Source organism: Ixodes scapularis, unplaced genomic scaffold, assembly GCF_016920785.2.
Source record: "Ixodes scapularis isolate PalLabHiFi unplaced genomic scaffold, ASM1692078v2 PGA_scaffold9__187_contigs__length_104089568, whole genome shotgun sequence".
NCBI classification, from domain to species: domain Eukaryota; kingdom Metazoa; phylum Arthropoda; class Arachnida; order Ixodida; family Ixodidae; genus Ixodes; species Ixodes scapularis.
In genome coordinates, this window is record NW_024609884.1 from 71478024 (window position 1) to 71502218 (window position 24195).

At 49.6% G+C, this 24195-nt stretch overlaps 1 protein-coding gene across 1 annotated transcript in view; it reads left to right on the forward strand.

The window, feature by feature from the left end:
- The first annotated feature begins 1280 nt into the window (after positions 1 to 1280).
- LOC8051224 (fibroblast growth factor receptor 4) overlaps positions 1281 to 24195 on the forward strand; it is a 68398-nt gene continuing 45483 nt past the window's right edge. The window contains exon 1 of the mRNA XM_029976076.4: positions 1281 to 1465. The gene's annotated coding sequence lies outside the window, so the exon portion shown is untranslated. The remainder of the gene's footprint in view (positions 1466 to 24195) is intronic.

Below are 24195 nucleotides of genomic sequence, written 5' to 3' on the forward strand. Positions count from 1 at the left end.
GACTGTGCCGGTTCCACGCCCCAAGCCGAGACTGTCGATTTCCGCCTTTTGTAGGCTGACAACACCCCATTTTGTTGTGTGGCGTGGCAGACATCGGGCACCAGCCGATCTGCCGGGCAGAGAAATCCCGGCGCTCTCCGGCCAATCAGGCTTGTGCGGCAGCCGACATCAGGCAAACGGTGTGGGGTGAGCTGCCGATCCGTTATACTCCGTTCACCCATAACTGGCTTCCGCAGTGCTTTGGTTACGCGTGCCTGCGCGTTCACACTTGTGTTATCAAGGGCAGAAAGCTCACGGTGAAGGCCGAGCTTCTAATATCAGGTTAAGGGTGAACGGAGCATAGTGTGATCGTGCCTATCACTACCGTCTGATGCGCGTTAAAGACTTCAGGCTGCAGCGTACTGATCTGGCTGAATTTCTCATCTGCAGCGTGAGCCAGGTAACCTCACAAGGGCAGACGAAACTCGTGCTGTCTATATGTTTAGTTCGTTTTTGGATCGAGGGGTGATAGATGCCTATGCTCAACAAACAGGCATCAGTTATCGATGCCTCTATCTAGGCATGGACATCTTCTAAAAACAGAACTTGGCTATAGTTATTACTGCCTCATATAGTTCTCGACTGGTTTCATATTGTCCTTAGGGGGTGGTACGTTAACCCGATCACCTAAGGAAGCCATTCGAAAAGAGATGATGGAGGCTGGCCACACTTCGTCGTTTCGAAGCTCTGTGTTTATCAACCACAAGATGTTTCTCTTCACCATCTACTTCTTTGAAGCGTGCGAAATCGACCCCTTCCTACGAGCGGACTGATCAACTACGGTGCCCTGACTGGAAACTCAACGTTCGTGTCGAATTAGCGCGTCGCGTTTGGTCGACTTGTCCGACGTTTCGGCGGGGCGCATCGGCTTCGTGTTATCGAGGAGCTAGTTGGAGAGCTGACGTACTGATTAGGGAAAGAAAGAGCACGGCTAGCCGGTGCTCATCCTGCGCCACTTCTGCCGCTTATCGGGCAGGTATCGGATAAAAAACAGAGGGTTAGCTGTTTAGTAGATCAGACAAACAAAAGTCCACTGCAGCACAACTGCTTAAACGCGCCATCGAACGCGCGAGTTGTTCGCTCCCAACAAGCGTAGAGAGAAAGCCGAAGAGCCATCGAAGAGAGCGCAGGAGTTGGCCGAAGGAACAACGGGAGCAGGACTCGGAGGGGGCGCCCATTCCGAGGCGGGACCGCCCGGCGGCTGAGAAGAGCGCCGCATCTTCCCCGCGAGTGACGTCAGTCGGCGCCCCTCTCTCCCCCCGCGTCCCGTGGAGCGAGAAGCCTCGCTGCTCCGCCAGTCGCGGACCTGTGCTCGCCGTGCTCGGCTGATCCAACTCCTCGCGGGCTCCACCGCTGAACTTCTCCACACCACACAACACCTACCCACATCCGCAGCCTGGATTACGGCCCGGATCTCGACTTGTCGGTGAGTCTTGCAATTTCCAAATTAATTGTGCAAAAAAAAGAAAAAAGAAAATGCACTTATACGCGCGCGAGATAACACAGTACATACTCGCGCGCACCGCATAAAAATCGCACTGATTAGATAGCAGCGTCTGATTGGATGCTGACGCAACACGCTCGTGTCCAACCAGTGTGTCCCGTTTTTTTTTCTTCTTATTTTTCAGTTTGTTTTGCAAGGTTTTTGTTGAGATGTGTACTGTACGGGCATGCCTCCTCTTACCTCGGAGGTTTCGGTGAGATTTACATGAAGGGAGAAATGTTGAGTAACAACACGGACGACGCATCAATTGGCGAGTCTTCCGTCTTGTCCCTCAATCGACAGAGCTTTAGTATTCGCTTCATCTTGGTTGCGTTGGTGGTGCGATGGTCCCGGCCCGGACGGGGAGCTAAAATATATCCGATAAAACTATATATCGTTTCAAATGTGTTAAGAGGGTTTCCTTGTCGTCCCTCCCCTTGACCCTTCACTCACACCCCTTGAGGCGCCCGCCACATAAGGGAGAAAATGAAGCCATTCAATGCATTGTTTTGTGCATGAAGATTTATAATCCCCGGTTTGTGCTCCCTGCCGAATGTTTTCCCGCTTTGCCAAGGCGTCGCAACTTGGGCTGCGGGGGCTCCGTGATCCTTTTTCGAAACCCGGCGGCTTCGAGACGACTTTGACGCGGTGCTCGCCCAAATCGCAATATGAAAACATCAAACGCTGCGTGCGCTTTTTTTTTTTTTTTTGTCATTTTTAGCGGATTGTTTTTGGCCGGAGACACAATGGTACAGAGGGGCGCAGCGACTCGACGAAACTCGTCGTTTCCCGTGTGACAGCTCGCACGTGCTGTCTTCTCTGACGTCGCCTATCTCCGAGCGTCGTCGGCGTTTTTCTCTTTCTACCCGCTATTACCCATCCCGGATTTCTATAAGACGCTCTTTACTTATCAGTCGCTTCGTTTATGAGGCTGTTGTTTCGGCAGTTTCTTTTTTTTTTTTTTTTTTTAATATTTCGCCGGTTTTTATTTGGGATGTGCGGCGCGGAGAGTTTTGTGTAAAGTTAAGTGCGAAAAACATAACAAAAAAAGACCTAAAGAAAACACTTTTATTCCATTTCGCGCGCTGCCTGCAATGAGCGAAGCGTCGAGTTCGGCTTGTTATACTGGGATAAAATTAGCCATCTTTGAGGCTGTGCTGTAGACTAGCGCAGCGCTCGATATCCGTGGTTTATTGACCTCTGTTCACTGCTCTAAACAAACTCTAACCTCGTCTTCGATCTTAGAGGCGGAATGCTGCCGAGGCTACTAAAAAAATCGCACCGTCAATGACGTCACTCCAGAGTCCAGAAACACCCTATGACGACACATGCGCCGGAGTGACGTCACTAAAAAACAACGCTTTTTAATCTTTTTGTTCATAGGTACAGTGTTGGCGGTAACGCGTTACGTGTAAAGCCCTTTATAGGTAACGCGTTTTTTTTTTTGTAACGTAGTAACGAACTAGTATTTTATCAAAAGAGTAACGGATAGCATACTTACATTACTTATTTCGAGTAACGGGCAACTTGGTTACGTTACTCGTCACATCTTTACAAAACTTTAAAAACTCTACACTTAAAATTTTTTCGTGTTTCTATAGCCCCAAGTCATATGCATTCGTGCACTCATCCCAAATTCCTTCAAACTTTTGCCTCTCTCTTCCCAAGTGGAACCGTAAAAAAATATAAGGCAATAATGTCAGGTTTCTGAATAGACATAACGTTTCTTGAAATATGTATCGCTTATGCATAGGTGTAAAGTCTGAACAGCAAAACGTAATAATTTATAAGCAAAAAGTATCTTGCGTTACTTTTTATCGGTAAAAGTAACACGTTCCCTTTATTAGGGAGCTTTAGTAGTTGGTTCCGATGACTCCGATAACGATACCCAATACTCAGCCGACGCCTTTGACCATGCAGCGTATGGTTGTCGGGTATCGTTATCGGAGTTATTAGAACGATATACCAAAACTCCTCGTTTTGAGGTAACGTTGGTCGGTAACGCGTTCCTTTTACTTGCAAGTGACAAGTAACGTATTTCGTTACTTTTTTGTAGCGTGAGCTACACTGACCGAGGTTGAGCAGTTTCGCGTGGCTCCCAAAGAGTCGTGCTGCGCATGCGACGTGACGTCACATGGCGCACAGCTGGCGCGCCGGAGCCGCCGCCGCCAGGCGCTCCGCCGCCGCCGCGCGCGCCTCGCCGTCTACGCATTTCAGAGGATTGACGTCATAGGCGCGGCAGAGGCATGGCGCCGCCGCGTGCCCAGCTGTGCACCTCCGTTGCGCAGTAGCCAAGTCTGACGCTGCACCGGAGCCGCTTGATATCGCCTCTCATTTTGTGCGCATAAGCTCATGCCACGTACCGTAGTGAACAAAAAGATATGATATTTCGGTTTTACGTGGGTAAGTTTTCTTCGAACTGTGATACAGATATAACAACCAACCCCTGGTGGCTAAAAAGGCTGCGTTGTGGTGTACCATATATCAAAATAAAATATTATTGGCTATTCACTAGACGTCGAGCAATACTTCTGTAAAAGAAACGAAATATCATATATTTTTGTTCACTACTTTATATCCTGGAATAGCCGAGCTAAGCCACCGCAATTTTTTTTTTTTGGTAGCACCTAAAACATTGGATGTATCCAACCAGTGTTGTGCACCTTTCCAAACTCCGTGGCCATACGTCAGAGTAAACTTTGTCAGTCTGATAAGGTTATTCTCGACACACAGCATCAGAGCGGCTGCACACCAGCTATTTCTTTTTAAACAAAGCGCGTTTCTCCACGGGCACTGTGAGCACCGCGAAGGTGCAGGAACCATGTTCGATTTTCTTTAAAGTACAACGCATCTGCTCATGCGCCTTTTAGCAGTTAGCCTCACCGCCTTGGCGCAAGGCCAGAAGTACGAGTTCGTGTATATATTTGCCGTCTCGCTTATACTGTCACTTCCGTTCGCAATAAAATCCATAAACTGCGAGCGTTATTAATACGTTTCATTGGCTGTTGGGAGAAATCAGGATGAATTGCCGCGCCAGTAGGAGGATGGAGGGAGGACTGGCGTCTCCATTCGAGAGATTTTGTAGAAATAACTAATGAATATCTGTCGCCCCCTCCGACGGCCTCAAGACCTCGTCACGAGATGTCAATAGTAACGTCCAAACACAAGCATACACAAGACTGTTTGTATTAACGCCCTCGCAAGCGAAAATCAATCGAATCGAGCGAAGACGAAAAATTCCATTGCTTGAAGTAATGCCTGTGCCTCACCGAACATCAATCGATTCCTTTCCGCTTGGGTGACCAGCGAACTCATTGGCCCTCGATGCTGTGCTTGTTGCCGCCTTCACGAGAACGTTTTACGCTATTGAGTCGCTTTCGAGGCTGGCAAAACTCTCATCTCTGCTACCCTCGCTGTTTTGGTTGAACTCTCTGGAATTGTCGGTCCAAGGCTGCGCAGAAACACAAGTTGCTAGCACGCGACCAAAAAAAAATAAAATAAAAGAAAGGCGAAAAGAGTCACGCAGATCCCGCTACTTTTAATTAGAAAGCTCGATATAGTGCCGGACAGACCGCGACTCAGGTTGCGACCGACTGCCCTTTCGCCCTTTCCCCCAGTTGTACCGTTACGCTCTTGAAATCGATTTTCGACCGTGCTTTTGTTAGTTTGTGCCGTGAATACTACCACAGCACCGTATTTCAGACCTTTTTTGCGTTGGGGGGGGGGGGGGGGGGGGGGGGGGCATTAACGGACGCCGCGGCGATTAACTAAACTGTAAACGCAACTCAGAAAGAGGGAGAGCTCGTCGCTGAGATCATGAGACCGCGCAGTAGTGAGTTGCTTTCATTCAAAACGTTTTTCAGTTGTTTTTGTTTTTTTCCTCTTCTTTTTTTTCTTTTTCGAGCGTCTTGGTTAGAGAGAGCTTTAAGGGGAGGGAAGGGGCCATTCAAATGCGGGCAGTCGTTGTTCTCGGCGCGGTGGAACGAACGTGCCTCAGTTTCGAACCGCGTTCGCCCGCAAATTTCTCGACTTCCCTCGGACCCCTCTGTCACTTTCGCAAATGTCTACTGCACCACAATAAAGTATATTCACTCTAAAAAAAAGCCCGTGCGTCCGCTTTCCCCGCACAACACTTGGAGAGCCAATCACCGCAACTCACGGAGGCAGCTCAGCGAATGACGATACCAAAACACATGTTTAGACAAAAAAAAAAAACGCAGTCTGAGTTGTGACATTAAGCATTGCAAGCGTGACGTTTTGCATTGCTCAATGTCACAACTCAGACTGCGTTTTTTGGTCTAAACATATGTATCGGCATTGTCATTCGCTCAGCTGCCTCCGTAAGTTGCGGTGATTGGCTCTCCGAGTGTTGTGCGGGAAAGCAGACGCACGGGCTTTTTTTAGAGTGTACATGCAGTGGAAGCTCCGCCTCCAGCGCGAGCTTGTTACCTTCGATAAGACTTCGGCGCCTGATGAACACACGCAGCCAGAGTACCATCGAAGTCAACGAGCACGTGCAGCCGAGAAGGAGATTCTCTTGCGGATCTTATATCGCACCAGAGTGCATACAATCGACTCATATAATTTCGAACATCGTGAATGTTCGTGTCTGGACGAATTCTTCGTTCACGGAAGTTTGGCAAGAGAGAGCCTAGTCATTTTTTTTTTTTCTTCTCAGTCTTCTACCTGAATTCTTTTTTACTACTCGGCAAGGGGGATATCGAATTTCAGTGTTCGCAACGATATATCATTTTTTTTTGTTGCCCCAAACGGGGCTTGCTCTTCGTGAACCCACGGGTGAAATATATAACGGGCCGTGGGCTCGCAACGGCATCTTCCGAGAAGATCTCCGCGCCACCGGCCGAGGTTATACGTCGTAGGTGCCAGGAAAGTCGACGACTGGCTGCCACCGTTCGGCGAACTCTAATTTTAGCGCCGCCCGAAAAACGCAACGGGGCACGCAGCTCGAGGGCCACGCGGCGGCGTATATGCCCACGGGGGCCGCGAGTGCAGGGATGTGTACAGACAGACGTCGCACTGCCGGGCTCACGAATGCCGGCCTTTTTAGCCAAAGAAACACAAACAGGGGCCCGCGCTCGGACCCCGAGCCAGCCGCACCAGGCGCGCATAGCAACCAGCCTAGCAACCGAGCGAGCGCCCCCGCAGATATCTTGGATTTCTTTGGCTAATGGGACGCCCCCGCAAGATAGGAGAAATGTCAGGAACTTTGACTTTTCTTTTCGAAAGCGTCCAGCGCGCCTCCGCGTAATCTTTAATGAGACGGAGGGATTTTCTCTGTCTGGTGGTCAACACTGCTGATCGTGCATAAGTAAAAAAGGGCGTGACGGCGAGATGTCGTGCGCCAGTCGCCCTAGAAACTCCCCCCCCCCCCCCCCCCCCCCAAAAAAAAAAAAAAAAAGGTTTTCGCTTAACAAACATACTAAAAGAAATACGAATGATACCCTCATTGTATCTTTCGCGGCGATAATGAGTCTACACGGATCAAGGAAGGTTTTAAGGTTGCTGGCGTATGCGATGAATTCCAGAAAAAAAAACTTTTGTATGTGAAAGGTCCTCATTTTATGCAAATCAGAACTGGAGCGGAAGGGAAAATATAAAAAATGAAAGCTCCACACAAAACGTAGTAGGAAAAATGAAACTAGTTGAATTATTGATTTTTTTTTTAAGGGTGTTGGAAGAATCGACAATTTTCTTAATTCGTTCAACGGAAATCGATAGAGATTCAATCTGCCTAAAACATCGCCACCTAAGAGTACTTAAAAAAATATATCTACGGGAGTTTCTACGAAGGAAAGTCAATATATCAGGCTCAGTGGCGTGGGGCGGCGGCAACAATCAATTTTCGTGTGCGCTTCAAATAGAACTTGAATCGATGTCTCATGCCTGGCCGACGAGTGGCTGCTTTCTCAGTCAGGTTTAATTACTCCGTTGTCGGCAATGATTGACGGGGACGAACCGACAAAAGAAAGACAGCTCGGGGTCCGGTGACGACCGCCGCTCATCGAACGTCTGTTTCCGGTCGACAGAAACCGCCCTCCTCATTTACTTCTTGTTTTTTGTTTGTTTTTTTTAAGTTTGCGAGCGTGATAGTCCGGGAATTTTGACACGTGAACTAGAAATACCAAATAGAATGCTTTAAACTATGGATCAATTCAAAATGCGTGTCGCCATCACAAGTGCACGATCTAAATGAAACCCCCGATAAGCAAGAATTGATCTTGGTCAATAATGAAAACGGCTCAGTAGAGGGTCCTTTCCATTATTTTCCGTTTCGTGAGCCCGTGGGAGCCTACCTTTCAGTTGTGGTGAAGGTTACCATGTTTGGCAAAGACCCGAGACTAGTTGAATGGTAAATGGAGCCACCAAAGTAGAAGAAACAGGTGTTTCAACAATCTGGTAAACTTACACTAGCTTGCCTGCACCATAAATGTATTATCGTTGAAAAGGCTCTTAAATGTAAGTAAGTTTGAGGTCGCAAGAAAGAATCTAAAGGCACTGTGAACGAGTATACTGCGCGGGCGCCAAGAGGTTGAACAACGCTGAAGCGTCGTGATAAGGGGCCAAAATGCATCTAAAAGCAGCGTCTGTCCGGTCTGGTGCGCAAGTGGAAGTTAATAACGGAGCTTAGGATTCGGAAACTGTCCAATCACTGTTTTCCAATTCGAAACCACCGTCTATATTGCACATACGCATGCCAATGTACGTAACTGTCATCAGTGCTTGGAGCTCAGAAAGCCAAACAAGAATAGGAACTTCTAATGGCGATTTCAATCGCGCGTTTTCGCACTATGACATCTTCAGTAGGATTTTTTTTTTTTTTTTTGCCGACGGAGGTAACAGCAACGTTAGACTGGCAGCTATGACGGTGTTGGTTTAAGAATGCGATGACTTCTAGTTTCCACCGTGCTTTTTACACGGCATCGAACTCGTCGTTCGTATCTGCTAATCCTCTTCGTGACGTCATGGGCAAGAGCCATAAGAGGGCGCCACCGAAACATCTCGTCGCCAATACTCCATTTCATTCGAGCGAAGTGAAATGTTTTGAACAGCGCTTGCACTGCACGAAGCTTCAGATATCGTTTCCTCTTATTCCGTTTTCTTCGCTTTATCGTTACCGTAGCAGACCAGGTTACTGTCATTCCTGGTTCTATTCTGTTCTTCTCCGGAGCGTTAGTCTTTGTGGAGGCTCGTCAACGCCCGTTTGAGTGGTTCGGAATCTCGGTAAAATAAGAGGTCAGCAATGGCGACTGTAATCTGGCGCGTGTGTGAGGCCCGTGCCCTGCTTGCAATCGTCTGTAGGTGTTGTCGACTCGTCGATTTCGCAAGGTCGCCAATATCTCGAGTTCTACGGCAGCTGTTCCACTTCGCAGTCTGACCACTCCCCCCAAGAAAAGGGAGCGAAAAAGCGATGGGAAAGCTGACCAGCGAACCCGAGGATAAAGGCGCCTTTATAACCTGCCGCAACCACTGCGGCGAGTCCGGGCTCGCCGGCCCCCTAGAGGCTAGTTCACGCCGTTGCGTTTGGCAGCGTTTGATTGCGTTAAGACAGCTTGCGTCGAGCTGTTACTATGGCGACCCTTACGACGAGCCAATGGGGAGCCGCTGTGCTACACGACGCAACGCAGCGCAACGCAACCGTGTCAGCGAGCCTTAAATCACCAGTCCCCACGGACTCGGGAGCCGCCCGAACGATTGGCGAGGCAAATTATACGCGGCCCCAAAGCAAGTCGCGTCCTTCACGTGTCGTCATCGAGGCTCGTCGGAGCACTCGGCAACGCCGGCGCCCGTACCGCACCTGAGGTTCTCAGAAAGGACAGCAGGGCGGCGTCAAATTGACCATCCGTAAATAGGTGCAACGGCGAGTCGCTCGCGATCGAAGTTTCAGACAGCCCCACGCCAGCGTCGTGAGCCCGACACGCCAAGGACAGACGCGCGGCTGGCGTGCGCTCGACGCACTGTGAAGAACACCACGCAGTGGAGTGTATTCCCCGTCGACGCGAACTGCGGCTGGCGTGAGGGATCGCCGCTGCAGACTGTGGGGCGTCTGCGATATCGCATTTCGCCCACCCTTTCCGGGAAATGGCTTTTCATATCGAGCGCTCGAAGGGAAAAAAAAGGAAAGAGACCCATATTTTTAGTTGGTTCGGGTCGCGTGCTTCGAGAACCTCCATCTTCGAATTGGGTCGACTGCCACCTCTTATTCCGTTTCTGTAGTCTCGCCGCTCCTCGAGAAACAATTTATTGTAGCTTGGGTTATTGGGTTGCAGTGGAGTGCTTGGCGTATTGATCTGTGTGTAGGTCAGCGTTGTGCGAGGCTTTTCGTTTCCGTATATTGGGACGTTGATCGGATCAATCTTTCCTTTCTTCGCATTCGTCGTACTTCTTCTTTTTTCTTTTTTTGTGGTTTGAGTGGGTAAAAGGTTGATGACACAAATTTGGGTTATGATGTTTGCACTATTCAGAAGTCTCAGAGCGGGATCAGACTTTAAAAGTCCACGAGGGTTACACAGAGAAGGAGGAGTGAAATACCGTCTCACCGTGTTTTTGTTGTCTTTTTTTGAGACGGTGTTTATTTGTTTATTGATGTGTATCGCCATCTATTCCTCGACTTCGGGTTTCTTAGCACGATCACCTGTCACCTGTCCGCCTACGCTTTAACTTCCATATTTTATTTATATAAAATTATCTTTCATATATGTAATTGAAAGCTCCGCAAAACCAAGGGTTTCTCCGTTGTGAGACATATTGAACAGCATCTGAAAGAAAGGTTCTCAGCATCGCATTTAATCGACACTTGTACTATAGATAATGTATTGAAGGATACGTTTCGTCGTGCGTCATTAGTAGAGCCCCAACTTTTACGTTTTCTGAATTTCTGTTTTTTTTTTTTTTTTTTTTTTTTTTTTTTTGCCGCCAGCACAGATTTGTAGCAGTCCAATATGGATTCGAAAATATTAACCACTTTGTAATTCACAAAAACCTCGGCTGCGATAATATGTTAAAGCTGAGGTTTCCACGACGGACATAAAACCCGTGTCTTTGTCTTTTCCTTTAAGCACAGAGCCTCGCAATCCCTAATTTATTTACCGACGCTTGCCATAAGCGTCGGTAGAGGAACCAGAGATAACATACGAAACCTGACAATCCCTCGTTCCTCTGCACACGCCTGCCGCAAGCACGTAATACGTGCGGTCACGAACGTATACGGGACAAAACGAAAAAAAAAAAGGAAGAGTTACTGCCCTCTTCATTTTTTTTTTTAATCGCGTTTGTCTACTTGAAGCCAACCCTGAACGCGCTTTACATTCTCAGCTAGCCCCGAGTGGCATCAGACGGGCTGCCAAGCTCGTCGAGGCACCCTGCAATCCGTCACTCGACCAGACATGACTTTGCACTCTAGCCCCTTTCGTTAGCTCCTTCCTCCACCTTCGACGTGTCCCCCTGAGAGCATTTCTGGGGACGGCGCCGCCCTCGCCCCCGGACCGGAAGAGCGCGCCTGCCCGGTCTTCTCCGTCGGCCGAATTACGTCGTCGCCTTCGGCGTCACCCCCGCGCGAGTCACGACGCAAGTAATCGCGTGGCCCAATACGGCGATTCACTGAGGAGGAGATGAGAAGGGACATCAGAGCGTTGGTGGGTAGCTTTATTTGTCTCACTGTTAGAACGCGTTCGAGTAATAGGTAGACACAAAGGCAGCCAGCATTTGTGTCTGGCCACCAACCCTTCCCACCAGGGCCCGGCGCTCTGGTTTTCCCCTCTCCCTCAATCTCGTCACGCCGCCGCTGCCGCGATGCATCGAAGGGAACTTACGTCTTTCTACACGTGCGACCTAGGGTGCCTCCCTAGTGCGACCAACCCCTGTGTTGCTCTGCGCGTGCAGAGCACGAGACGGGACGAACTGCCTCGTGCACTGACGACTGCCTCCCGTGGACTGAAGTTATGGCGGCGTCACGCGCATGCGCCCAAAGCTTGATGAGGTCGGTCTATCGCGTATTCGCGGACCCGCTTCTATGTAGAAAACTAGAAACTTCCTTCGTGGAGAGCAAGCTCGGAGCACACGGAGCGAAAGCTCGCGTTGCAGAACCCAGGAATCCTGGGTTCAATCCACACCTCTGCCCGTTTCGATCTGGATGAGCATCGTATAAGGGCGCGCGGAGGTGTATCACTACTGCGTGGTGCATATTAAAAACACCCTGGCTAGCGGTTACACTGCACTGGCCTAATTTCTCATCTACAGCTGAGACACCAGACGCCCATTGGGGCTGCCTCTCTTCCGTTTGTTTAAAGATACACGCAACCCAATTTTTAAACTATTAGAGGTGTTCGATCACAAATCAATGCGTGCTCACGTGCGCATTAGTCCACGGCCCCGCCTTTAGTTTTCTTGCGCGCGCAGCGGTGGTTCGAAGTTTTATCGAAGTCCCAAGTTGTGTGCGGCTCTATCGGAGGCATGGGTGCGACTGAGTTGTTCCGAGTGTTTGGCTTGCTCGTGCCGAAGAAACTTACTTCTCACCAGATCGCTACGCTTCCCGTTCTTCGCAGGAGGCGACGCCACCCAGCGGCAAATATACGACTTTGAGAAACGGGTAGCTGGCGCCCGTCGAAATGCGCAGCAAACATTCGCCTGTCTATCTGAAAAAATGTGAAGCGGGGGACCGAGGATTAAATGCCAACCGACGGAGTCGCGATTAGTGTATGAGTGAGCGGTAAAATGCCACCAACCTCGAAATAAAAATGTCATAAAAAATCACCCCCTATCAAATATTTTGCGACGTAAGTTTGGAACCGACTGATCAATTGATAGGACCTTTATGTCCGTAAATACTGTGACAGACGGTGAATTTTTGACGGCAGCTTCGAAGCCGTTGCGAGAGATCAACGCACGCGAATAAGTCGCAACATAAAGTTTACTAATGGCGTCGCCAATATACCTACAACTCTATCGGCTCAGCCAAGCTCAGCGCGCGTGTCAAAATGGCGAGCGCGTAGAGTTTAGAAAATAAAAATAAATAAAAGACGTCCTTTTTGAAGCCGACCGCCCCATAAAAGCCACTTAACGATATAGCGTCACATCTTTCATCGCTGATTCCCGGTAGATGGCTCGCCCTCGGAGCTCCGCCGCCACGCACGCACTTGGGCAGAAGGCTAAATGAAACCGGCCGGCCTGACCATGCGCGGCCACTTGCGAAAACGACGGCCCGCCGAGAGATTATTCTCAATTGCGTTACACTCCGCGGCAGAACCATTAGTCGCTTCGTCGACGCCACGCGACGTCGGGCGCGTCAAGTGGGGGTCTCGCCGCAGACGGCGTCGGCTTTGCGTCTCAATCGCATCCAATCTGCATTTGAAATGCGTCTAACGACACGCGCGAGGCGGCGCAAGAGCGGCGCTGTCCCCGCAGCTGGAATGCGCGCGCCTGTGGCCGCTTGGCGCGATCTATACAACGGTGCTCGGGAAGCGAGCTTCCGCGAGGGCCGGAAGGCGATGGAGCGCCCCAGAACGCCCAGATGAAGATATGGGGGCCAAGGGTCGTGGCTAGTTCATTTCGTGGCCCTCCCCGACGCGTCGAATACCACGCATACGTATACGAGACGCCGCGAGGCTCTGTTATCGTTTCAGCCCGTGAGACATGCGCAAGAAGTCGCTGAGAGCCGGAAAGACGGCTGCGTAACCCCAATAATTATTAACAATCGAGTAAGGAGCCTGATGGATTGCCTGTCAGTGCTGAGTGGCCGCGTGGCAACGCTACGCAAATGAGGCGGACCGCTTATCCCTCCTTACATCTCGACGGTCGCCGCGGGACGAGACAAATCATGCCGTTTTCGTGTCGAATAAGCACGAAACATTGGGCCTTTTTTTCCGATGTCGTCGTGGTGGCGCGAGCGGGCCTTCTTTAAGTGGTGTTGCGCTCCCGAGCATGATGCATGATTTCAGCTTGTGGTTCGTGTTCCAGCGCGTATACCTGCCGCAAACAAGAGCCTCCGCGACCCGGCGAGGACGCCAAGTTCCACGGCATTCCTCGTGGAACGGAAGCCCTGCTTACCCGAAGCACCACGTCCCCGGCGGCAGAAAGCGCCGACGCTTCGCCTCGCGTGCCTGATCTATGGCGTGACGTGCCGGGACTCGCCCCCGTGTCTTCTTCGGACGTGGGGGAGAACCGACGCTTGTTGATGTCTCCGGTGCGCGCCGCTCTTTCGCAAGCTCTCACGCCTCCTGCCCGCCCTTGAAAATAAGTCTAGAGCCACGACACCGCAGTGACACTACTTTGGCCTCGCGTGACGAAATCTATTACGTTCTGTATCCACGCGTGGCGTGAAGGAAATACGACGGCTTTATACGCCTGCAGCAACAACAGGACCGCTCGCTTCGTGAATCAAAGGCGAAGTATGGAGCAGGCAATTTGTGGTAATCAGTTTTCCGCGGCCTGATCCATGTGGCCGTAGAAGTTCAGTTCTCCTGGTGAGAGAAGCCGAGTGATGCCGCCATTGGAGCATCCCGTCGGGTTCTCCTCCATACACCGAGCGTGTGGAGGTGTCACTCTAGTTAATTCCAGGCATCACCGCTCCACGCCACCAATCAGATTGGGGTGCTAGCCGACAAGAACAGCGGAGAACGAATCACAGAGCAGGACGCGTGAACACGATCGTTTGAAAATATTCTATTCTGGTTTTGCTTTATATAAAAGGTTAGCTTTTACTAGACGTACTTTTCAAGAAATACAGGACGCTGCTAACTTAAGCCGAGATTCATTTCATCCGAGAGCGTACCCGATGGGCGGACTTTGCACACATCGCTCGATCTGTTGCCGGCTTCGCGAGGACGTAAGATGGAAGAGGCGCGTTGATTTCACGGTTCTGTGGGTTTCTGGTTTAAAGTATGGGACTGATTTCCAATGCAGTCAAGTTTGTATGCTCAGAAAAATGAAGTATGGATACCCAGTACTGGGAGGGAACGAAACTAACTATAATCGCGCACAAACGTGCAAGCATCAGATCCCTATGCTTGTACCTGTTCTTTCAGGGAGTTCCCTCAGTTTCCTGGTCTCTGGTTTGCCTGCTAATCAATCACCGCGTTCTGCGCTTCTCAATTCTTCAAATATAGGCACTAACAGATAAAAAGCAAAGCGTGTGGCCAACTTTGGTCACCTGATTTCCACTTCCCGCACTTCCCAGTGATATATATATATATTTCTGGTGAACGATGAGGGGAGAAAGTGATTATTGAATTTATTGCATTAAAGTAAGGGAAAGGGAAACAGAGCTGGCGAAAAATTGAGCCAGGAGCGAGGCGTATAAAAATTGGGCCCGCTCCTGGCCCAAATTTTCGCCGGCTGTTTTGACTTTTCCTTTTCCCTAAATTTAATTCAATAAATTCAATAATCACTTTCTCCCCTCTTCGGTCACAATAATACTGCGGCTGCACTGGTCAGTCTTCAGTCATTCCCATATATATATATATATATATATATATATATATATAGCCGCAGTATTATATATATATTTATATTTATATATATACTATATATATATATATATATATATATATATATATAGTATTTATATATATATATATATATATATATATATATATATATATATATATATATATATATATATATATATATATATATATATATATAAAGGCGGACCAACAATGAATCAGGCTCACGAGCACTTCTCTGGTTAGGTAAAGGTACGATGATGCCATGCGTTCTCCTAATCATTTGCAACTCCTTATCTTAACTAAATACGTAAACGAAACACACGCGCAAAAAAAAAAAAGAGTTGTTTAGACGGGTTTCAAAATGCCCCAAGAATGAAACGAGCCAATAAAAAACACAATGGCGGTGCTCGCGAGCCGCTACCCGAAGGCCTCTATACCGGTCTGATGCAGTCAGTTCACAGCTCGTACAAAGTTAAGTAAGAAATAATAACGTAGTGCAGGTGACCGATGGCAATAAACAATAAATAAAGACAGAAAAACGGAATTAAATATTGAAAGCGAAGCGTTGCTGTTGTTAAACGCGATGTCTTGATGGCCAACGAGATAGTACGGCTTTAAACGTCGCTTACAACCGATTAAACGCTCATTAAAGCTGGCACCGTTCACGCCCCTCCTCTTGGCGCGACTTGAACGAGCCACTAATTTTTGTTCGATCCAGGACCTCATCAAGAAATAAATAAAAAGAACGCTTAATCTTTGCGCACCGGCATCGAACGCCAACGGGGCACAAGCAACGAAAGAAAGAAAGTCCTGGGGAAATATTAAAAAAAAAAAAAAAGAACACCCGGGTTACCGTTCTGCGCTTGCAACAAGCCTGCAAAGCTAAGAAAAAATACACACGCACAAAAAGAAACCGCTGAGTTAGACGAGCGAGGTTGCATGCCGCTCGATTGAATATCTCGTTTTGGGGCGCGCGCAAAAATCTCCGAAATTGAAAGGCGCGGACGACGCATCCGCTGGAAGCACGCCCGCCATAGTCCACGTAATTACAGAGAAACACACCAAGGTCAAGAGTCCAAGTTCGACCCATGCATTAAGCAACGACAACGCGGCGCACAGTCATTAACCGCCGCCGTTGTTTGCGTGTCTGCCCGACGTGCTGGTTACGGCAGCCAGCGCACGGTCAGCAACTGTCGTTTTCTCCTCTGGTAGCAACGAGGTGCAACTGACTGAGAAAGTAGCTTTGATTCCCGATTACGCTGCAGCCTCTCTCCAACCCCCCTCATGCTCCGCTCGCCCGCCATTGAGTACTCCTGTTATATCTACATCTATCTGAATAGGAGCCTACTACAAAGTGTGTCATTCATACCCTTTTTTTTTTTTTTTTTTTTTTTTATGGCCGCGCAGCGTTCTAGTGACACAGAAAGCATGGCGTCGGAGGAGCGAAGCGGGGCCCAACAGAAGAGCGTGCGTGAGAGTGGGTAACGGAAGTCGGGTGCGCATGAGTTGGAACCCGGGAGGACTGGAGCACGGCCCTGACTGGAGAGTCGCGGGTTGAATGTCGCGACGGCGTGCCGGGGCGCCTCGATTGGCGACGGCGACTTCATCGCTCGGCTCCGCGGTAACTTACGTAAGGTCGCGGTGACAGTCGCTCTTTCTCTCTCCTGGAAGTCGCGTTCATGTGTGACTTGCGAAGTTGGCACGGCACCAAAGTGCGAATGCTGCCGTCCACTTCGTTGGGGCATGACCCTTTTCTCGAGAATAGAATTTGTTTTCTCAGCGTCTGCGTTCTTTTCTGTATATTCGTACAACCGCGCTCGGGTGTATGGCGCCCAACGAGACTGGCGCGTCCTCTTTTTCCGGTTCCGGTTATCGCGTGGCTCGCTCTGATCTCGGTCTTCGTTTCGCTTTGTTTTGCTGGATGCGGACCAAAACTAACGCGACTTAGTCGGCAAAATACTTCTGACCTTCTGTTCGAAGAATTTGTGCGTGCCAGCCCGCATGAAAATAGCTGTTTGAATCGATGACTTCAATGTCTAAACCTTGGCTCTCGACGTGGGAAAGTTTAGTGCCTTCTAAATAGAAAAAAACCGCGCAAGAGTTACTGTAGGTGATTCGATCGGAGACAGGCGCAGCGCGCTTTCTAAACGCTGTCGGAAATCGGGGTCAAGGGAACGGGCAGTAAATCTTACCAAACCCAAACAGAACCTGATCGCCTATCACGACAACCACAAGCGTTCCAGATTCCGCGACGCGGGAGCGTGAAACCGGTAAGCCCGTAACCAAGCACCAAAGAAAAAAAAAAGCTTAATGAATAGCCGACATAAACTAAGTAGAGCCCCGCACTTGAATCACATTTCAGGGAGCGCGCAGGCAACCTAACGAAACTTCAGCGAGCTTGCAACCACCTGAGTGGATTTTCTCGCGGAGACGAAGGCCGACCTCGCGCACGTCATCTCCGTCGCCGCCACCAAAAGAAAGGGAGCTCCTGGTCATTTGGCACGGCCATAAATTTGGCGCTGAAAAGCCTTTATCGAGCCGTCGCATCGTGCTCACGCTCGCCGTGCAAGCGGGTCAGGCAAAAGGAAAGAAGGCGGCCGCCGCTCGATCAGCACGTGACTTATGTTACCGGGAAGAGCGTGGCGACTAATCTCCTCCCATTGGGCGCCATCTTACGTGGTCGTCGCACTGCAGGGACAGCGAAGCGATCCTGAGGCGCCACAACTTCCACATCGGAGTCAATTGGGAGACGGCGGCATTCGAGCGCCTTTCGGTATCGCCCCGTACGCGGCCACATCTCGAAAAACGATCGCTCCGCTGGTTGGAGCCGACTGGGGCGTCGACCCAGCGGATAGGCTTTGTCTTTGGCCAGAAAACGTAGCACCACCAATTAGTTAATTCAATCAATAAATCAATAAATCAATCAATACTTTATTTTCTTTCGCAAGAAGGATGGCAGCTGGGTCAAGACCCCGCGAAATGCGGTACTTGATCTCTACTAAACCGTTTTGTAAACGACCTCATTAGCTCAAATGCCTTACGGACCCAGTGCTGCAGAGGATGCTTCGAGGAGTGCCCGCGTGAAGGGGCTGCCGTGGGCTATAACCGATCGCCTGCCAACCGGTTTCCCTAAGGGTACTATCGTGTCCTTTAGGTCTCGAAATCGGTTCTCTTGGAGAGTAGGCGGAAACCGTTAGCATGGAGCAGACGAAGTGAACGGGAGAGCACGTGGTACGGGGGTCAGAACGCCGGGGTGTTCTCGCGAAGTCGTAAAGAAAGCTGCAAAGTTGGAGTCCCCCCCCCTCCTGCCAGCTGGCAGAGGCACCGGCGGAGGCGAGCTGTGGTCCAGACGAGAGCGGCGCACAAGGGGAACGCCTTGTGCGCCGCCATCTAGGGAACGGAAGCGCCGCGAGACTCGGGGGAGAGCGCCAACAACGCCGGAGCGCCACATTGAGCGCGCTCATTTGGGAGCCACATGTGGCGTGGCTAGGGAGGAAGCGCCCGACCTCTTCACCGGCTGGGCTGGCGGCCCCCGGTACTGGCCGTCACCACGCACCGGCAGACGGATCGGGGGAGGGAATTGCATCCATCCGCTTCTACGGGGACCACGGGTCACCGTCTCAGAGGCCCGGCCTCAAGTCGGCGCGTGCGGTGGCCACCGCAAGCGCTGGCCCGTGGTTAGGTAAGCGCGCGGCGTGATCATGTACGGTAAGCTATGCGCCGAGAAAGGGAGGGAGAGGAGGAGACGAGAGGGGACGGTCAGAACGCCGAGCTCTGGTTGGAACAATTAGTGGGTAGACGTAAGCTAGCAGCCTTTGTCTTCACTGCACTTGTGGAACGCGTTAGCGCGCGGAACGCAAGCGTCTGGCGTTTAGCTTTCGCATTCTAACGCGTTCGACGAGTGCTGTGGAGACAAAGGCAGCTAGCTTTAGGTCTACCCCCTAATCATTGCAACCAGAGCTCGGCGTTCGGACGTTCCCCGCGCCCGCTCGTCTCCCTGACTTTCTCAACGCATGGCCGGTGACAGCGAACGCCGGAGAGGAGGTCGCCTCTTTTCCAGCGTTCGCTCTACGAAAGGGGAGGTGGGAGGAGCTTCCCCTGAACTCTTATTAACGTCCCCGACTATGGGGTAAACGTTCGACTTTGACGGTACAAACCTCAGGAATTCCAGCCTGAACGGGTAGTCTCATCTGCGTCGACTCGTAGCGATCGAGCGAACAACGGTTGTCCGCTTTCACTGGTGCACACGGGAGGGGTACCGTGTTTACTTCTAAAGAAGCCCGTTCGCTCACGGAAGCTGCTAGCACTGCGCATGAAGCCTTTTATTGAACAGCAAAGAGCCTGCGTGCGCTCCCTATACGTAGCCAGCGCCACCACATGACGTCAGAAACACGTAAATTCATCCATCATTTTGTTGGTATGAGTTGCCCGACGCGTGCTGAAGGCTAGCGTTTCGAAGTTTCCGATATGCAGCGTACAAAAACGCATAAGCTGTACGTTTCATCACGCTGACAGCTAGCAACGAAATGGCGGGTTGATGTTACGGGAATACACCCATAACAAGGCTCCACTTTGTCTTTATTGTTCTACTGCGACCGGCGGCTTACCCTGGAGTTTCAATCTGGGTGATGTAACACATTTCTGGGAGCTCCAGGGGCCATTTCCTCGAAGCTGGTTAACTAACCGCGGTTAACTGGATTTCTCTACGAGGGGGAATTTTGGGTCACGTGACCGGAAGAGTAAGGACGGCGGGGAAACATAGCGGTGCCCCGGTGAGTGAGCGCCGCTCGCTTTGGAACTAATACGTCGTAGTAGCTGCAGTAGCGGGCGCGTTTGTCAGCAATGAATGCTGCAGGAGGTTTTCGCCTTGCCTTACCTCACTTAAAACGCAAAGCATGAACAATGACCTCGCCGCATTTTTTAGATAGACTTTCGACTCTGGCCATTTTTAAGCCTAAATGAACGTGATAGTTGTCGGCATGGCAACGTCTTTGGAAAGTGGATTGCCTTGACTCAATCGGCCGGGTATTGATAGCACACAAAAGCAGACGGCGTTCCCATAGACCTTTTGCTAAATTTCCTAAGCACCGAGGTGCATGCTACGAGTGTAGTTACACGCGCTGCACCTGCTGGCGTCTGCAGTAATAACTGTTCTCTAGCAAAAAGCCTAAAACAAATTTTGCCGTGCACGCGCGTTCGTCAAAGATTTATTATGATTATTTACTTCAAATATTTTATAAGTGGAAGGCCAGCGCGCGCGGATCGTAGAATTACACTTTCAGCGTTCTTCTCGATGTTCGGGAAATTTACTAATAGGTCAATTTTCAGTGGAGCCGGGTTACAGGTTTTTTTAATTTATCACGGTGTTATATACAGTTCTTACATGCTGGCCAAACATGCTACCGGTGTACCGCCCGCCTTTCACTGCTCACATCTTTCTCATCGTTTCTAGGACTCGACTTCGTCGTCCTCTTTCGAACTCGGAAGGAAATTTCAACGAGGCTTTTCTTCACTTCATACAGCCAAATATTTAGAAAATTTCCGAACAAGGGTTAATTTAGTTTTACCTTGCCGATTATTTGTACCACGAGCAATAAAAATTGTTTCTTAAGCTCAAATGTATGCCGCGCTCCGTCGCGAAAACCAGGCAGCGCGCATTTTTTGGGTCCCCCCATTTCGGGAACCTTTCCACGGAAGCCACGTATATTCGCTACAGCCAGTAGGTGACACCAGCTACCACCCCATAATAAAACACGGAGCAATCGCTCATCCAGCCCTCGTCAAACTTGGCTAGGTACTTGTAGGTACCTAGTAGGGAAGGGCGGTTAACTTTTAACCGCGGTTAAAGTTAACCGGCTTCGGAAAAACGGCCCAGGGGGTGGTTTCTCGTGTATTTGGGAAAACACCCTCGTAGGAACCCTTAAATAATTGATTCCTACAAACTCAATGTTTGCTTCTTTGATCTCGCGAATAATTTTACAAACATTAACACATGTAGCGAAACTTTCGTGGAACTATATACGCAGTGCAACACAGTTGGCTCATACATGTAATCTCTGATTTGAGTGTCTGTTTTTCTTCCGCGGCTTGAAAGGTTTTAATTATCAATAATATTAATAATAATAATAATATGAATCTGTTTTCCCACTTCAAGGGAAATAATAATAGTCATAATATAATGTATTTGTATTCCTATTTCAATTAAATGGTGTGGACCGAGAAATAAAAGCCGCACCAGACGGCTTGACGAGCCTTCAGCCCTCACAGATTTCGCAGCTGCAGCGTGACAGGGACGTTCAAGCTTACCGTCTAAGTTACCAGCGTCACCTAACGTACGGTAATAACCACACTAACGCGGGGGCAGGCGGCTTTCTCCTGCGAGCACTGAACCCTGACCTCGATTTTACGGTTGGAAGGCCCCTTTTGTCCTCTCATCATCCCTCTGTTATTTTCAACGTTGGGCGGCGGTGGCGAACGCTCTCGTTGCGACGTGACACTTTTGTCGATTCGGTCTGTCGTTTTGTTGGGCGGAGAGCTCAAATAATTCCCGTATGGATTACATCCGCATCATGTGCTTACGTACACGTTCTTCATTTTTTTTTTAGTGTGTCCTTGTTGTTCAACACGGGTCGAGCTGGTGAACGGTATACTTGTGTTTGTTCGTTATTTGTTTTTCTACATGTGCGCTCAGTCTGGCGGCTTAGAGAGATGGTTAAGATAGGTCCGTCCCCCCCCCCCCCCCCCCCCCCCCCATAATACATTTTATAAACAAACAACAAGAACTCGACTGCACTGGTTCGCATCTTTCTGCACGAATAAATAGCGTGAATTAGAAATTTGTATAAGTCAACTTTTTTTAACAGAATTGCAGACACACGTTGTTTCAGATGATTTGATTGAGTAAACATTTTTCACATGACACGTCATGTGTCGCAATTAACAACAATATCAGGAAGGATATTCAATGCTTCTGTTGTTCTAACAAAAAAAAAAAAAGTACTTGAAAACATCATTATTAAGTCATGAAATTCGAAGGGCCTTATTATGAACCTTCGAACCCTTTTAAAGCTCTAGAAGTATGTGGTTGTGTGACACGAGGTATGTCCACAGTGAACAAGTTTTGTGAAAGCATAAAACAAAATTTTGAGTGATGCTGTTTCTCAGACAACCACACGCACACACACACACACACACACACACACACACACACACACACACACACACACACACACACACACACACACACACACACACACACACACACACACACACACACACACACACACACACACACACACACACACACAAAAATGGAGACTTGGTCAGGCATATGAACAACTGAGCTATATGCTCCCATATCCGGAAAGAATGAATCGAGCAGCCTGTGGTTGAATTCATTTCAAACTTGCTAACTTAGTTCGGGCGGTACGGGTTTCATATCATACAAGCACATTCATAAGTAGGTCGTATAATGGTTGCACCACCAGTTAGGTTTACCTGGCTCGTGACTTGCCTGAGGTTTTCCTTAAAAATAAACTATAATTGCTTTTGAGCTTAGGTTTTACTTCAAAAACTACAATTATTTTAAAGCTGTAATGCAGAAATTGACAAAAGGGCGCTTTCATTGCAAATCTGCTGGCATTGTGACTCCTAGATACTTACAGTGATCCCAGTTTTACAGGTCTACGGAAGAACGTTTGAATTTTTTTGTTCATAATTCTGACGAATATAGTCTTATCGTGAATACATTTCATAGATTTGACGCATGTTTACGGCGTTAACCCAACTAATTTAAGGATTTACCGAATTGCGAGTACGGTTCTTTAACCCGTGTCGAGCATTCGGCGCAGAAAAGCCCACGAAGGGCACTCAACTTTGACTGTCGTTATGCTTCCCCGTAATGCACATTGGATTGGCGTTCTGCGACAGAGCGAACGTCAGTGACAAGTTCCAGTGTCCGGCCAGATTGCTGCGCTCGCGTGGTCGTCTCTAATTTCTTTGTCCGTCAGCCGGTGGCGACTAAAGCCCCTTGATACGTTTGTGTTTGCAAGTATAGCGTCAAATGCGCCACTGCACGAGGCGCATGCCTCGTGCGGCCCTTGGAGGCAAATGGCGGCGGAGTACTCGTTAGTGACACGTGTCTCGCGCGTTCCCCAGACAATGGTTGACGGTACACTTGCAAGAAACGAAGCCGGCCGCGGACATGTATTCTTTCTCGGCGAACCTCTAAAACCAAGGTCACGAGACCGAAGCCATCCGGCGGGTCCCGACTGCGCTCCAGAAGGGGGAAGGAGCGGACATGGGGGGCACAACGTCCGGGGACAGGCGGGGGACAAGCTGTGGGGAGGACGCAGGGATGCTGAAGCCATAAACCCGACTCGGGAAGAGGGCCGCCTTGCTTCCATCAGCACGACGCCACTGCCAAGACCGGGGAACTTGCCTGGCCGACAGCAGCGGGACTCAGAAGCCGTGCTTCCCCAGCTGCGCAGAATCGGACACTGGGTGGGGGGCGGGCGGGCCTGGGGGGTTGGAAGGCCCCGGTTCCTCTGCTGCCACTGCTCCTCGGGTTTCGGCGGAGGTCTCGGCGCCCGAGGGGATTTTGCCGAACCCATCGGGCAGCGTGGCTGAAAGCAATACCGGCCCCTTTCTCGCTGACTGCCATCTTCGGGGGCGTTCGCGGTCGCCCGAACCGTTCCCCAAATTTGGAGCCTTTTCCGCTCCCTTTCGGGCTTTGATGCCTTGCAGTGGGCGTTTACGAAGGACCTGTTGAGAAAACTACCTACGCCGAAACATGGCTCTCTTGGTGCATCAACAGCCCGGCACAGAGATAATAGTTGATTGGTCTGGGGCCGAACAAAAGTAAATGGCTACAACAAACTTTGTAAATACTTCATATCCGGTGTATACAGTGGTCTAAATTACCGTACTATTTACTCGAGTAATAGCCGCACTATTTATGAACAATGCCCTTGCGTCTGCTTTCCTGCAAAACACATATACAGCCAATCATCGCGTTGCGCATAAATTACAAGGCGAATAACTAGATCGAGAACACGATTCTACATACAAATGTACTCTTCATAGATCACTCTAAGAAATGTCTGCGCGTCTACTTATTTGTAAAACACTCGAAGAGTCAATCTCTGCGATCTACGAAATCAGCTCAGCGAATGATGAGGCGAAACATCCGTTTAGACCTAAAAATGAAGT